We start from the raw sequence: 17494 nt of genomic DNA, 5'->3' as shown, positions 1-17494 counted from the left end.
AGAGAGAGGGGAATCGGAACATGATTGGAACCTCTCAGAACAAGGGGAATTTCAACAACCAAAGTCATTAGATGCTTTAGCATTTAATTGTATTGCATTAATCCACTATTTTTGGTCTCAAGCAACAGCCTCAAAAAGTCTTTATTTGTATTTATCATAGTCACATGGAATGGGGAATGGGAATGAGGATGGCCACATCTTGCCATTCCATGTGGCTATATAGGACACTTATTTCACATGGTAGGACAAATGCACCAAAATTCTCTCGGGCCTATTAATAGGTTATGTTGTGGGCATTATATCATCACTTCCAATGTTCCCCCCACTCACTCTCATTCAGAGCAGATCATTCCTCTTCATCTCTCCCTGTCATTTAGCTGCCCATGAGCCTATCTAAGCTTGGCGAGTAGTCCCACAACCTGGCGACTTCCCTCCAACTGATGGTGACCAGATTTGCCTGCCTCCACCACCTGTTTTGTTGGACAGGAGCTGGCATCATCTTCTGCTGTGAGCTGGCTGTGTTTCATGCTGATTCAGGCCACCCAGTATTACTTGAGGCTTTCTCAGCCGTCACCGACGCCTGCAGGATGTGGGTTTGCTGGCAGCCGATCTGATCTTCCTCGCTCACCTATATTTTTGACTGCTGCTCGCATTCCAGCCAGTGACTTACCTCTTGGCACCTGTGTCTAGCTAGTCTACGTGTGCCTTTTGGTACAACAACCTCTAGAGATCAGTCTTTCATCACCTACAGCTCCTGAGGACTGCATTATGCTGCCTATACTGCGGTCCATCAGCATGTGGTGTCTTCTCCAACACCCCTCCTTGCTTGGAGGACCGCATTTCACTTCCTCCATTGAGCGTTCTCCATACACAGTGTTGTCACATAATCAGCTAGGAAAATGCAGTCATCTCTGAGCCTTGATCGACATCATTTACTTAAATGGGCTCACCTCTGTATCGGTCCCTGAGGCATGGAACCCTGAGGCTCCAGTGTCTCATCATTGTACATGATTGATTATTTCATTCACTTATTTAGTTTTACAGTTTTGGGTGTCAATGTTTGCCATGCACACTCTATGTTTCTCCCTTCAAACCTTATTGTTTCTTTACCTGTTATTATAGGATAAGTGTTGTGAGAGCTGAAGATCCTTGTCCTTACTGAAGGCAAACAAAGGTTGTGGGAATTGGCAATACTCTTAGTTTCCAAATTGTTCTTCATTCCGCCATGTCATTTGGGAGGTAACACTACATTCTTCTCCCTCTCGCCCTTGCATTATAGGTTTGACATGCTAATGTTACAGCTGCTTTTCAAGAGGAGGAAGGCTGAAATTAATTTTTAGAATTAATTAATTCTGAAAATTAATTAATTGACTCGAAATCGCTAGAAAATGGGATTAGAAGGTTGCCACTTGGCAAAAATGCCCATGCAATGGGGGAAAAGGCTGTTTGGGGGACTAAAGAGACTCATTCAACGTGTGCAGGCTACAAGAGAGATGGGAGGAGGGATGTTGGTCTATTTTTCTGCCATTGGAAGACCTTTTGGTGACAGCAGTTTTGACCCTTAGTGGAGCAAGTGATAGGAGAGAGGGGCTAGGGAGAGCATTTAATGCAGTCCCTGGCAGTAGGCGACAACATTTGGGGCTGATTATGAGAGGCAGCAGCCATTTCTCAGGTTTTCTTGCATGGAAAAATGAGAAATTTCTCTCCTCAGCATTGTCTCGCCTTCTCTAGTCCATTCTCTAAGTATCTCAGTGATTCTTAGCCAATTGAGGGTGTTATTAGTTTGATTTGGTGGATAGTAGTGGGAATTAATCATTGAATGCCTAGAAGTAGACTGCAATGAATCCACACACATATTCAAGTCTCCCATCAACAACCCCAGTTTGCCAAGTGTCAAAGAGGCTATCAATCTACTCCACAGATGACGTCTAGACATGGGATCATTTGGAGCATAGAGACCAACTAGCCACAAGACCTGCCTATCAAGTACAATTTCAATCCCCACAAAGTAATTATGCACATAATTTTTGACTAGGACTAGCTGTATCTCTAATGAACCACCACCGAAAGGCAAGAGTAGTGTCGTATAGAGCCACCGGCGTAAAAGAGACGAAAGCCATGGCAATTCAAAATAGACATCCCATTGATTCTCGTGCAAGATGCACCATATGTCATATTGCTTGTTGCGCGAGCAGATGCCGTGCATATTTGCCATGTCTGGCTTTAACTTTTTGTGCTAACAATTGAAGCATTTCCTCATTTGAGAAATCTACCAATATTGCAAATGAATTCATGTGTTAACTCATTGATATAGAGGTAGAGGGATCATTTCCCTTCTTGGAAACAATTTTGGAATGACGCTGATTCCATGGAGTGATGACCTCACCTCGTGTATCAAAAGCAAGTGTGACTATGGGGATCTTTAAAGCAATCCATAAGTGTTTTCCTAGCAAAATCATTCCATGGAGCAAAAGAGACCTTGCTAGCAGATGGATGAACCATGGTTTGCTTATCCTTACATCGCACATAGGTCCGTAAGGAGGCTTGGACAGCGCCAGATTTAGCAATTGAGATGTCCATATTAATCTTTTTGTCTCCTTTTGGAACGGGGAACATCCATCCAACCCTATTCTGATTGATCCTCAGATTGCCTAGGTGGCCTCAAGTCAATCATCATTGGTGGAAATTCGGCCCCTAGAATTACCTTTTTATCCCGGCACTCAACCATAAAATGCCCCAATTGCACGTAAGAGAAACAATGAATAGCAAAGGTGCCCCATTTCAAACGGTAATGGAAGGATGGCATTCTAGGAGAGTTTAGCCTTAACTAGTTAGGCCGCTTGCGAGCAGTATCCCACAACATACACATGTGATTGTGATTGATGGCCGTTAAGCTAGGGGCACGAAGATCGTACCAATGGTTGCCATAGCTTCATTAAGTAGAGGCCAATAGATAGTATGGCAAGCTTGCACTTCATTCCAAACCGGGCATTCTTATTGGAGAAGGGGATGAATGCCAACAAAGGCACCTTTGCCAAGACGTTGTCATGGAGCCTTGTTGATTTGAATCCATGAAAGCATTGGGATTTTGACTATGACCCCTCTTTCATAAAATGCCAAGAAAAAACATAGTACTATCTTGGTATCAACGGTTGCATCTAAAACATCATCCTGATCCCAATCAAAGAATGCTTCACGGTTATATTGAATATAATCACCCAACAAAATATTGGCAAACTCCAGTAAGTGTTTCTAAGTAAGGTCTTGAGAATCTTCAGTATAAATGTGATCTACGGATAAAAATAGGAGCGCACCTTAATATCAGTTCGCAATGTTTTATCAATTTCCTCCAAGGCATTAGAATAGCGATCAATCTCAAAGATCTTATTCTTAGTTTGTAAGATAGGTGGTATCTTCTTGTCACCCTCAACCACCTCAAATCATCTTTGCAAGTGGAACTATGGACTGTGTTGTTGTAAGCAAACTCAACCAATGGTAAATACTGCTTTCACTATGTCTTATAATCTAAAATATAGTACCTCAGAGGATCCAACATTATGGAGCTAGCCTCTTCAAACAAACTCTCTCTGTGTCGACGGAAGGATGATCAGAATTTCAATGTGGTACCCATATTATCAAGCAATCCCTTCCAAAATAAATTGATTACCTGAGGATCTTGATTAGTCAGGATCGACTTTGGTATACCATGATACTGAAAGATGTGTTGCTAAACCTATAAATAATAGTCCATTTCCCATCATTCGCTGTATGTCCTAGGAAGCACAAAAATAAAATCCATTGTAATACTCTACTAAGGTTTGCTTGGAATAGGCAAGGGTTGTAACAAACGTTATATCTTTTGCCTATCATGCTTACCCTTCTAATATATGATGCATGTGTCATGAGGACATGTATTTTTGAAAACCTTACGTAATATATGGATTAATTCTTAATCACATGATTAAGTAAATGTTGCACATGTGAGGTGCAACTAGGGTTAGAGTAAACTTACGAGCTCGGGACCCGAGAAAATCACGGAATGTCAAAGGCAAAAGTTGCTATAAGTTATGCCGCACAAGTACTTGGTGGTATCTGGTGCCAGTTATTGGCCTAGGTCATTCATTTAGCCATAAGTGTCAGTTGCTGACTTTAGAGAAGTGACATTTAATGGTACGTAATGCTAATTTGATGGTCAAAGATGGCACAAAGACATTCGGGAATGGAAGTTGTCTAGACAATTTAATTATTGGCCAGTCAAATTATTTTTCAAGGCATCGAAATAATTATTAGATTAATTTTCAATAGTTAAAGATTGAAAATTAATAGTTAATTATGGATAATGCTAGAAAAACCATTTGGGAAGGTTGCCACTTCTCAAAAATGCCCCATGCAAGATTTAAAAACGTCTTTAAAGACTGGAGATAGGCATTTTAAGTATATTCAGCTTACAAGAAAGAGGGAGGAGATGCTGTTGGTTCGATTTGCAACCATTGAACGATCTTCTGAGGTAGCCAAGGGCTGAAGAAGACCAATCAACAGCAGGTGATAGCATCTACAGGGTTGTTGAGACAGGGCACTAGAAGTAAATGACCGATTTTCTTCAATTCTTTGCATCTACAAGTTGTTGAGACATGGCAGTAGTAGTAAATGACAGATTTTCTTCAATTCTTCGTCAAGAAACTGTGAATTTTCTCTTTGTATAGCTTTCTCTCTCATCTCCTATCCATTTTCCAACCTTGCTCCGAAGATCTCAGCATTTGGACCCTTGGAGGCTGAGAAATTGCAGATTTCTTTGTTGTAAACCCTAATTTAGGGCAAAAATTAGGGTTTAGCAACAATATCGGGAAGCGTGCTAGAAATTGGAAGCTCCATGACTTGGATTTTCTAGGGCCGAATGTGAATTTCAGCTAAATTTAAGCGGAGGACTAACCAACCATTGAATTTGGGGCATTGTCTATCATCTATGAAGTGGGTGAAGGCCAATGAAGTGCCGAAATCAACAGGGCGAATGAGATGGAAGACTTGGTGGCCACTTCTGACAGCAAGGGTAGTTGGGATTGCGAAGGGGATCGGGAGAATCCCATTGTAAATAAACTTTTTATTTAATAAAGCTAAATAAATACCGAAAGAAACGCCAATTTTGGGGCCAATGGGGTGTGCATTGTCCAAGATCAGTAGGTAAATTTGTATTTTCAGATTTGTGTTAATTGTTTGCTATTGTAATTAAGTTGTAATCAGGGATTTACAACCCATCCTAATCAGCAAGTAATCAATTTATGATCAGATTATGCTATGTTTTCAGTGATATTCAGGTGGTTTTGTGGACAACATGTCTTATGATGCCATTGATGTTTCTGCCATGGTTTATGCTTGGTTATGCTATGCTATGGTTTGGTTTTGCCAGATGAGTTGAGCTCATGAGAAATAGATATGTCACATGATAATCTGGCAACGTTTTTGAGATTCTTTGTGAGTCTTATGTTATGTTATGTTGGTCAGTAATTTTCCGCATATGTTGGGCATATGGAATGGTTGAACAATAGTGCGCAATGTAGTATTGACTATGTGTCACCAGGTGGTGATACTTTTTACAGTTGCTTTTCTCATTTACTTATTAAAATATTTTATTTTTATTTTCTTTTGTTGCTGGTTCTTCTTACCCCCAGACTTCTCTTGAAATAAGCTGGAATCTTTGCATGGCCAAAAGAGACAGCCATTGGGACAAATTGAACTAATGGATTGTCTGAGCCATAGGACCGGTTCCATATTGAATGGGCACTGAAGAATAGAATGCGAGTGGTTTGGGAGTGTGTGCTTAGCCATTGGAGATGGTGCAGGACAATGAGCCTATGGCCAAGATAGAAGATGCACATGTGAGAATGCTGAGGGAATAAAAGTCACTGTAACTGAGCCACATTACGCTTTTTAATGTGGTGACAATGATAAAAGTTGCTCAGAACAACTTGAGGAATGCAGGGGTCACTATCCCTAAAATTTAGGAAGTTACTATTTTTAGACCCCAAAATCTGTTTGTGTCATTATCTTCGTTTTTGCACGCGGGATATTTCTCTGGTCTTTGCGGAGTTCAAATTTTGCACCGATCATGAAGAATTTTAGACCAAAAGATTTAAACGGGAAAATTGTTACATGTATGCCATGTGGTACAAATTCCCAAAAGAGAGAGAGAGTATTTAAAAAAACGTAATAGGCATAAGGGACAGATGGGAGAATGAAGTTTTGAGGAGTCGAGGGCAGATTGCTACAAGAAAATCAGCCATGGAGAGTACTTCTACATCTCTGACCCAAGTACGGAGGTAGAGCTTGGTCCGTCTGATCAACTCTCTCTATTCTCAGAGAAAATGCTTTGCATGATGGGCTAATTCCATCAAAGGTACAATTTTGTGTTTTCTTTAAAATTTTGCACATGAATCATTGAGAATTGGTCATAGAAAATGCAGGACATGCTGGACACTAAGAACAGTGAATTCAGAGATCTGTAGATTGTAATTTTGCACACAAATCATTGAGTTTTGGTCACATGCTCAACATCAAGAACAGTGAATTCTGCACATGCCGGATAGTAAGTATAGTGAATTTTGTACATGCTAGACAGTAAGAATAGTGAATTTAGAGATTTACAGATTGTAATTCTGCCCACGAATCATTGAGTTTTGGTCACATGCTGAATAGTAAAAACAGTGAATTCTGCACATGTTGGATAGTAAAAACAGCGTGTTGGACAATAAGAACAATAAATTCTGCACATGCTGGACAGTAAGAACAGTGAATTCAGAGATCTGCAGATTGCAATTCTGCACAGGAATCATTGAGTTTTGGTCACAGAAAATGCTTTCCTAAAAGGGATGTTGATCTAGACATGCTGTACTGTTCTTATGCAGCTGGGATTTACTGAGAAGAGATAAAAACCAACTGTCCACAGGTTACATATTTTGAAACATTATCATTTTTGTAATTTTCCATCTTTTAACTATTCACAGGTGTTAATTGAAGGACCTACCACTTTATGTGAGTCATAGACCGGTTGCATGGTTTCATTCTTGGGATTTGAATTCTTTTCTGTTAGAATTTAAGCACAGACAGTTTTGGGTGAAAAGGCTATACCACAGGTTTTACAGAGATTACAGGACTAGAGAGATGGCAGACATGGATAGAGGCAAAGGAAAACTCCCTCATGAAGAAGAGAGTTCTTCTGCTCGTAGACATCGAAGAGAGAGTATTGGTGCACAGGCGTCGACACTTTCTAGAACCGACATTGAATCACAAGATGAGGAGCAAGAACAGGAGGACTTGTTTATGGCACAACTCCTCAGTATGGTTGGCTCTTTCAAACAACTTGTAAAGAATCCTCGGATGCAAAAATTTTGAAGTCACATAATGAGGATTCTCAGGCTGAATCATTACATCATATCATGGAGTGCTCAAAAAGGCAAACTTCTAATGTGCGTGAGCATGTGGAAATAATACCAAACATGGAGACAGGTCCACTGCAACAAGAAGCACGAGCACAGGACTAGAGAGTAAATGGTCAAGGCAATAATGCACAAGTGACACAACAGACTATTCCTCCTCAGTTTGCTACCTCTCTTGGTTACTTTGGTGGTGGGTCAGTTTTTTAAGCAATGCCTGGATTATCCACGGGTTATCAGGGATACTTGCCTTGAGGGCCACCAGGAATGATGTCCATTGAGGTAGTGAACCCGGTTTATGCTAATATTAGTCTACAGCCCGGTTATCAGACTCTGCAGAGTCCTTATTTGATGCCTGGAGTACAAAATGCAGCCACTGGTTTTTTTCAGTCTGGTGGATATATGGCAGCTAAGACAAGTGAAATGAATGCTGATAATGCGTGTAAGGGACTCCCCTTTTTACAGCCACCTGTCTATGACAACCTGACTCCAAAAATGTGCAAAGCGTAAAGACTATAAAGAGAGTGGTCAGGCAATAAAGTTTGAGACCTTCAGTGGTATGCAAGATAAGCTGAAAGCTTTGAAATGTATACAACAGCTTGATGCAGCTTACACAGGAGGAAATTTTACCAAGACTTCTAAGGTGCGGAAGGTTGTAACTTTTTTGAAAGGTAATGCTTTGCAGTGGTGGAACATATTGTTGATGCAAGGATATGCACTTGCCACTTGGGTCCATTTCAAATAGTTGTTTGCAGCCTCATGGTTAACCAACACGTTTGAAGTAGATGTCATGAGTGCCTGGCATAAATTCGACGTGGCAAATTGTACGTATTTAGAAGAGTACAATAAGAAATTTTGGGAAACATTTTTGTCCGTGAGTTCTTATAGGATAGTGCCACTGTCAGAACAAATTGAAAAGTACTGTTCTGGCTTGCCCGAAGCCATCAAGGATTATTGTACCAAGACTAGGGTTAGAAATATGGTATAGTTAATTGAAAATGCAGGTGTGGCAAATGCATTGTTGAAAGGAAAAGCTACAACTTTAACGGCATTGAAAAGAAGGATTCTGAGTTTAAGCAGGATCCTAGCAAGAAGAAGAAGCAATTTCCAGAAAGGACCAGCTTTACAAAGAAGTCTTTTTGGAAGAAAAGATTTCAGCAACCTGAGACTTCTTTTAAACAGGGTAAAGGACAGAAGAGGCCACTTTTTGGCAAATCATTTGAAGAAAGAAAGCCTTAATGATGGCTGGTAAATGCTTTATATGTGAACAGAAAGGCCATATTGCTTCTAAGTGCCCACAATAATCTTCTAAATATACGGACGATAAAGATGTGCCAAGTAAAAAGAAGCCCAACATTGGCTTAGGGCATGATATGGTGGGAGATCAATCAGTTGATGACGCTACATAATTATGCAGAGCTTGGGAAAAGATCTGAGATTCCACAGTGCTTATTTTCTTCTATCTTGGAGCTCGTGCAAACGTTATCTCACTGACATTGGCAGCTAAGCTAGGTATATGTCCTGAGGAAATAAGACCAGCTGGACAGGCTGATTTGGCATGCCCAAGACATACTGAACCTGTCACCCCCATTCTTGGCAAACTTCGTATGCATATTCAGAGCTATGTGGACACAGAGGAGTTCCATATTATGCCTTTAGAGGACTGTGATGTTCTGTTGGGTATCCCATGGTGCCATAGAAAGCACGCTATCTTGGATACTTACAATAGAATGATTAGTCTTGTACAAAGGGGCAAGACTCATGTGTTAGATGTGAAGCTTAAAGGAGAGTATGTCTCAGTTGTTTTTGCTTTTCCAATTACTTCTGTAATGAAAAATCATATTTTTGCGTACTTGGTTTTTGCAAAGCAAGTTAATGAAGTTGATAGTAATGTGTCTGTACTAGATGAAAATAGAAGGGCTTTCTTGGATAAATTCAGTGACTGTTTCTGAGATTCGTTACCAAGAGAGTTACCCCTTGAGAGGCCTGAAGATCATACCATAGATCTTATTCCAGGGACTAGTCCGCCCAATAGGCCACCGTACAGGGTTAGTGCGGCGTAGCAAAAAGAGATTATGACACAGGTTAATGAGCTTTTAGAGAAGGGACTAATTCAGCCCAGTAGTTCTCAGTTTTGCTCACCTGTGTTCTTAGTTCAGAAAAAGGACGGCTCTTGGCAAATGTGTATTGACTACAGAGCCTTGAATAAGAACACGATTAAGAATAAGTTTCTAATTCCGAGGATAGATGACATTCTTGATCGATTACAGGGATTATAAATGTTTAGCAGTATAGATTTGAAAAGTGGGTGCCATAAAATCAGAATCAAGCCAGAGGATATCCATAAGACTGCTTTTAGAACGGCATTCGGTCTCTATGAATTTTTAGCCATGCCGTTTGGATTGACCAATGCTCTTGCTATGTTTAACAGAACGACGGATAGAATTTTCCGCCCTTATCAAAGTTTCATTGGCACATTCTTTGATGATATAATTATCTTTTCAAAGAATGAAGAGGAGCATAGAAAACTCCTAGTTGTAGTCTTTAATGAGCTTAAGCGTAACCGATTGCTCATTAAGTGTAAGAAGAGTGAATTCTTTTTGGAAGAGATTCACTTCCTTGGGCACATAGTTTCTAAAGATGGTGTGAAGATGGAGCCTGCAAAGATAGAAGCAATTGTCTCTTGGCCAGACTTGTAAATTGTTCATGATGTCTGTAGTTTTCTTGGCCTATGCTCTTACTACAGAAGATTTGTAAGACACTTTGCAAAGATTGCTTCTCCTTTATACATGCTTGAAAAGAAGGATGTCAAATGGCAATGGACTGACAAAGAGAAATCAGCATTTAGATGTTTGAAGGGGAAAATGACTACAGATCCAGTACTTATTTTGCAAGATTTGTCTAGGCCATTCGTAGTGTAGTGTGATGCATGTGGAAACAAGATTAGTGCTGTATTAATACAGAATGGCGAAGTTGTAGCATACGAGAATAGAGTACTTTTTGTCATTGAAAGGACTTAACCAAATTTAAGAGAATAAGAAGATCTCACGTTCTCCTGCCCGTCACATCCCGTGAGCTAACCCACTCGCCTCGTGTGATCGTTATGCCCCACCGAAACAACACCATCGCCAGCGTCACCCCCTCTCGCCATCGATAGGACCATCACCACTCCCCTCGTCATCACCTACGCCTCATTCCCTTCGCCTTCGCTAGGGCCCCCATCACCAGCTCGCTGCGCCACCGCCTATGCCCTCGCGCCGCCTGCGCCTGCCATGCCTTCCCCTGCGCCCGCCTTGCCCCCTCCGCTTGCGCCTATCTTCCCCTCCCCCACCCTTGCACCTGTCCCGCCCGTCCCATCCCCTCCATTTTTTCCCCCCTGGCCGTCGCCCCCCCGCCTATCTTTTCCTCCCGCTGCCCCCCATGTGTTGTCCTACCGGGAGGCGTGGCCCTTTGTCAGGCTGTCACACCACACCCATCGAAAACAGAAATCTCCCCCTTCCCCCCCAACATCCCTCCCCACCCCCCCAACCCCCTCCCCCCCAAACCAAACCCCCCCCCCCCCCCCCCCCCCCCCCCCCCTCCTCCCCTCTCCCCTCCAAGTTGCTCCCTCCCCGTGCAGCAACTCCCCTTCTAGTAGCACAACAGCGTGATAGGTAGGTTCTCCCAGAACGGACACGCAATGAAAACCTATGGTTAGACGCCGATGCACTTAGGGAGTGCCCCCCAGTCAAACATGTTGCACGTAGTCCTCTCTGAGGAGCAGCTCTTAGCTATCCGAGCTAAAGAGCTAGAGCTAATGGAAACAATGATTTATGGTTAGGTAGTAGGACTTTTTCCAGCCAGGGCCCAGCTTTGGGACTGGCTCCACTCTACGTTGCGCATCGGCACAGTGCAGATCATGGAGGTGGTCCTATTGGGCCGGGGATCTTCATGGTCCAGCTCAGCTTGGCAGACATAGTTGGCGAGCTACTCGTTAATTCACCATATGCATCCACAAAGGGGGTCATATACAAGGTCCCTTGGTACAGTGGCTTTATGTGGAGGCGTTTGCTCTCCACAACAGGTTTCTTCGGCACCTGGTCACCCTCCTTTTCCTTGGCTTGGCGATTGAGTATCACTAGTTGGTGGAAGACTTTGGACGGCTCTTCGGCACTGTCCTTCCTGCGTCTTTCGTGGTTGTAGTGACAGCAGCTGGAGTCCCGAAGGTACGGGTGGCAGTGAAAGAGGTCAAGAATATCCCATAGTTCCTAGAGATTGGGCCAAGGGGGCACTCCTTTAGGCAGCAGGTCATTGTGACTGGGCAACCAGGGCAGTGCCTGCGCTGCCACAACTTTCGGCATTAGGTAGCAGCTTGTACGCTTTTTGGAGCCAAGGCGGCTCCACCCACAGGTCCACAGGTGGACGTTGACGGTTTCACATGGGTCCAAAGACGACAGAGAGGGAGACGGCAAGGGGGGGCGCATCCAACGTCTCAGACCCAGCCTCGTCAGCAAGTTGTTAGCGGGCGAGCGACCCCCTCTCGGCAGAGCACTCCACAGCCCCCCCTGTCCTCCCCACCCGATAGGACCGCAGCCCCCCACGTTCTCTACCGGCGCCATAGACTACCTCGCTTGAGCTCCCACAGGGGCCCCCCCTTCCCCCCCCACAACATCCCATGCCCTCCCAATCTCCCACTAACCTTGGCCCACAGCCCCCCCTTGCTAGGGCCACCCCCCCCTCCCAACATCCGCCATGCATCTCTAGCCATCCCACCATCCCTCGATCCTCTTCCCCCCCTTAAGTCCCCCCTACCGAGCACCCCCCCTGATCCGCGCCTAGGTCAGGTGAGCCACGTGAAGGATCTCTAGCCATCACATCTCCCAGTGGATGGGAGATGAAGGATTAGCACTGTTTGCATAACAGTGGCCAGGTTGCATGATGGACCTTAACTAGTGGGTTGGCTCTGAGGTCCCACACTTGAGCATTATCTTTCGAGCCCCTCCACAGTGGAGAGCTGCGAGGGACATGTTCGAGTGGCCCTCGGCAGAGGCGGCCCGCTTCTACCAATGTACAGAGTCGTGATTTTCAGCATGGCTGATAGATGCATTGATAGTAGCACCTGGAGCATCTATCACCCCTATGGTTCCGCAGAGGGCCACCATGGGGGACTGGAGTTCACCATCCAGACCGGCGGCAAAGTGCCCTTGCATGCCTCACAGTCTCTCCTCCTCATTTGCAACATCCACACCGAATAGATGCATGTTCGGTTAGTCACAGGTTTTCCCATGAGCTTACATCTTGCATCGTGGAATGTCAACAGTCCCCACTACAGTGGGGCACGTGGCTCCAAGAAGTTGATTGTTCACTAGGAGTTGCAGCCTGCCCTTCCGGACGGATTGACACCTTGCTTCTGCAGGAGCACAAGCTCACCCTCGCCTAGGCTCAGCGGGTTGGGAGGTACTTCCGGGCAGCTCGCGCACTTACTAGGAGCACCCCATAGGAGACCACGGCAAGAGTGGAGGCCTATGCAGCTCTATTGGCTCGAGTCTCACCACTTGTGTACGAGACCATGGGAGGATAGTGGCAGGAAGGGTTCTATGGATCAGATTGGATATTGGGGACTCATGTATTGGAGTCCTTAGTGTCTATGCCCTACGGAGGTTAGGGCACGTAGCAGGTTCTAGGTGGAGATTGCAGCTGGACTCCAAGAGGTGGACTCTTGGATTGTTGCGGGAGACTTCAACAACCTGGAGGCTTTGGAGGACCAGCAGGGCAGAGGAAGAAACTACCAACGCATGGCTGGGGAGGAGCAAGAGGCATGGGAGGTCTTTTTGCTTGCAGTCGGAGCACATGATGCTTAGAAAGACCCTGCCTTCCACAAGAGGGAGAGGTGGGCTTCTTCTGGGGATACAGGTGGCTAGGTGGAGCCTTGCTGGAGTGGTTGGATAGGTTTTATGTGGGAGAGTGGAGAGGCTCTCCTGGAGGCCAGATTGAGCAGTTGGCAGGCACCACGTTATCCAATCACTGCCCGGTTTCTACTGACACTTGACCCCCCAGCATCCGCCCTAGATACACGATCTTGTCGGATCCCAGACTCGATCTATAGGAGGGAGAAGGTGTCGAGACAGATAGAGCAGATTTGGGCCAAAGAGTGGGACAAGAGGCACCGGATAGCAGAGGAGGTTGCAGAGGTCCTAGCTAAGTCAAGCAGAATCTGCCAAGAGGCAGCCATACAGCCCAGGCAGCAGTGTTGGGAGGAGGAGAGAGCACTCCGGCAGGACCTTGCAACCACGCAGAGATAATTGCAGGAGGCACTAGGGGATCCCACCCTCCATGCACAGGAGGTGTGCGCACGTGCAGCCATTTCTCGCCTAGAGAACAGGCGCTCAAAGCTCTCTTTCCGCACCTCAGCAGCCTTTTGGGCGCGGAAGGGGGACATGACATGTAGGGAGTTCTTTCAGGTGCACTAGCCCCGCACCGTGGGAGAGCAGATACGCAGCCTTCGGGATCAATATGGGAGGACTCATTCTAGCCCGAATGAGGTGATGGAGATTGCCACCGACTATTACATGCGCCTTTTCCAGCAGGAGACAACTTTAGCTAGAGGACAGAGATGCAAACCGGTTATATGGGATCACATCGCGTCCCTCATCACAGAGGTGATAGGACACTCCCTCTTAGCCCCCTTCATAGAGAAGAAACTAGAGGAGGCTTTATATACACAAGATGGGCAGAAATGCCGGAGGGAGGATGGCCTCTCTATGGCTTTCTTCACTACCTACTAGGAAGTGGTGAAGGACCCCCTACTGAGGGCTTTCCAAGAGATCTTCACCTTAGGACAAATGCAAGGGAGTCTCTCAGCAGGCCTTATCAGTCTTCTTTCCAAAGGGGGAGACCCATTGGAGCTCTCCCAGTGGAGACTGATCACTTTATTGTAAGTGGCCTATAAGGCACTGGCAAAGATGATTGGTAGGCGATTACGCCCCGTGCTTCCAGATATCATTCATGACACTCAGACAAGCTTTGTCCAAGATAGGAGCATCCTAGACAATGTATTTATATTCTTTGAGGCGACGGAGTGGGCTGAGCACAGTGGGAAGAGACCAGCAATATTACTCTTGGATTTCGAGAAAGCTTATGATAGGGTGGACTGGGATTTCCAAGAGGGCACCATGGTGAGAGGGCACCATGGTGAAGTTGGGATTCCCCCACTCTTGGATTCGCGGGTTCTTTGGCCTGTACAGATTGGCCACCAGCAGGGTTCTCATAGGCGGAAGGCGAGGGGAGGAGTTTCGGCTAAAGAGATCGGTTCGACAGGGCTGTCTCCTGGCCCCATACCTGTTCCTACTCTTCCAAAGGCGATGTCTCACTTCCTCAGGTCACATGTGAGCGGATTAGGCGGCCTCCGACTTCCAGTGAGAGGAGACTGAGTTATTAGACGCAGAGTTTGTAGATGACACAAGCCTCTACATAGAGGACGATGAGGTGATGTTGGAGAGAATGAGACTGGCTCTTGACGTGTTCTACGTTGTAGCAGGAGTGAAAATCAACTGGCGAAAGTCGGTTGGTTTCCTAACAGAGTTGGACTCCAGTAGGAAGTGGGGCGTCCACCTGGGATTTAGATGGGTGAGCAGAGGGCAGACCGTCCGATACCTAGGGTTCTAGGTGGGACTCGACATCACTCCTGCCCAACAGTTTCTTCCTGTCGTTGATTCTATTCGGAGGAAACTGATCTAGTGGAGCATGGTTCGCCTCTCGCTAGCGGGTCGAGCCTTGGTGGTTAACGAGGTCCTCCTAGTGACGGCCTAGTACATCGCCTCGTGTTGGTGCTTCTCCTCATCGTGCGTAGGGCAGCTTTGCCGCCTAGTGCGGAATTTCCTTTGGTCTGGGTTTGATGGCTCCAGGGACTCTAGGGCCAAGGTGGTGTGGGCGACCATCATACGACATCGATCAGAGGGAGGGCTTGGGATCATAGACCCAGAGTATCAGAGTATGGCCCTCTTGGGCAAGCGAGTTGTTCGCGGTCTCACACCAGGCGGGTAGACCTGGAAGGTCTTACTGCAGGAGGGCCTTCAGGATTGTAAACGAAGGCTTGGTGGTGAGTGGAGGCCGTCCCTGAGATGGATCTTCACGTCAGCCCCAATCACCTCCCCCAAATCACCTTTACTTCGCAGCCTACTCCGCGTGTGGCAGGGCCTTTGTAAGGCCCTAATCGAGAGCCCCCCAGGCTGCTAGGAGAAAGTAGACCGTCAGCCGGTGACCTGGAACCTCAAGGTCAAAAGATCGGGAAGGGCAAAGGTAGGTGAGCGCCGCCCCATCCAGTGGGCTGGGTGGGAGGCGGGTGGGAGGCCAGCCCGGCTTGTCCCATCAAGACATGGCGGGAGGTGTACAGGATGGCGGACGAGGAGGTGCTGCAGCAAGTATCAAGTTGCCCGAGAGGAGTTGAGTTGAGGAGAAAAGAGATAGACGCAGCAATACCTCCGGAGTAGCTTGCCCCCCCAATACGAGAGCCGATAGAGCCTGGGGAGGTATGGGCAGCTAGGTTCTCTCCAGCAGGCATCCCCCTTTAGGTGGCAGGTAGAGTGGGTGGCGCCTCGCAGGGGACCTTGTTCGCCGTTCAGGAGGGGGGACGTCTGGCCCTTGATAGAGGGCATCAGGATGAGGGGATCGCCACCCTTTTGTGGAGCAGATTCGGGTGGTGGGTCTTCAGGGGAGGGCAGACCACTTGATGAGCTGGAGTGGGATCCGAGAGAGTGGCTATGGCCGGGCTCTACGGTCGTGAGAAAGCCACCCAGGTTCCTAGAGTACACTCCCAAGATTGGCAGACATGTACTGATGTAGAAGGATATGGACTAGGCGCCGTCACGGAGCAGGCAGTGGGCGGAGCACAGCATCACGGAGCCCTTCCGAGGGACCTTCTGGCGCCACCTATGGGATAGCTGGAGGCTGAGGAGGGTGTCGTATTTTTTATGGTTGGTGGCACATGGAGGCTTGGCGGTGGGAAGTTGGCTTACCCAGATACAGAAGGAGGGAGGTCGTAAGCGCTGCACACATGAGCCGCTGGAAACCCCAAAGCACTGCCTCTGGTCTTGTGAGGAGGTGCAGCTCGTGTGGAGAGGAGCATGCCGTACCCTTTGACTTATAGCGCCCAGCCGTGGGTGTATCTCATGGGGAGCTTTCTGTTGGCAGGCAGTCAGCCAAGGCCGTCACCTTTTGTATGAGCCGGGATGCAGGACATGATATTCATGATCGAGGCAGGGTCATGCGCAGTGGTCGGTCTAGAGGCTCTACCCATCCACCAAGTATTGGCGCCCACAGTAGACCGTTCGGAGGTATGGGAGATCATAGGAAGTCTTACTGGATGGCATATTTGAAAGGCACGAGGCCAGGTGGCTTTCGGCGGACAGAGACTTTCAACACATGCGACCTTAGCATAGCTATGGACCTTCATCATCCATTCCCTCCGCGGCTGATAGGATTAGGTGCAGGGCGAGTCCAAGGCGAGTCAGGAGCTCCGTGGTCACTTCATGCGTAATTGGGGGGGCCATGGCCTGTTATTTTTGATGTAGGCAGGCAGCCCCATTTGGGGATATAATAACCCCCCCCAAACCCCCCCCCCCCCCCCCCCCTACCCCCTTCGCCGCGACCTTAGCATAGCTATGGACCTCCATCATCCATTTCCTTCGTGGCCGATGGGATTAGGTGCAGGGCGAGTCCAGGGCTTCGTGGTCACCTCATGCGTACTTGGGGCGGCCAGGGTCTGTTCTTTTTTATGCAGGCACCCATGGCTTCTTGCCCCTATCCCCCCTAGACGGCCTTGAGAGGCTTGTATACATGATGTACTAGTGACTATGCTTCAGCTTCAGCTAGTCTGTTGAGCATGAGCACTTTGTTGTAATAAGCTTTTTGAGTAATATAATCAGCCACATTTTAGTTGCAAAAAAAAAAAAAAAAAACCAAGTTTATGAGAAAGAACTATTGGCTGTGATTCATGCACTCTCTAGTTGGAAACACTATTTACTTGGTGCTGGTTTTGTAGTGGAAACGGATCATCAAATTTCCTATCTATGTTTCAATTTTAAATAGTG

At 46.5% G+C, this 17494-nt stretch overlaps 1 protein-coding gene across 4 annotated transcripts in view; it reads left to right on the top strand.

The window, feature by feature from the left end:
- RNEE/G (RNAse E/G-like protein) overlaps positions 1–17494 on the top strand; it is a 209779-nt gene that overhangs the window by 152242 nt on the left and 40043 nt on the right. Inside the window, exon 9 of one of the 4 annotated variants that reach the window (XR_015689056.1) lies at positions 1123–1239. The exons of the other annotated variants lie outside the window; for them this stretch is intronic. The gene's annotated coding sequence lies outside the window, so the exon portion shown is untranslated. The remainder of the gene's footprint in view (positions 1–1122; positions 1240–17494) is intronic. 4 annotated transcript variants of the gene reach the window in all.

This window comes from Lygodium microphyllum, chromosome 3 (assembly GCF_053477565.2).
Source record: "Lygodium microphyllum isolate KBCC chromosome 3, Lygodium_microphyllum_v1.1.10, whole genome shotgun sequence".
Taxonomy (NCBI): Eukaryota; Viridiplantae; Streptophyta; class Polypodiopsida; order Schizaeales; family Lygodiaceae; genus Lygodium; species Lygodium microphyllum.
Note: the sequence above shows the minus strand (reverse complement) of the source record. Positions and strands in the feature narration are given on the sequence as shown.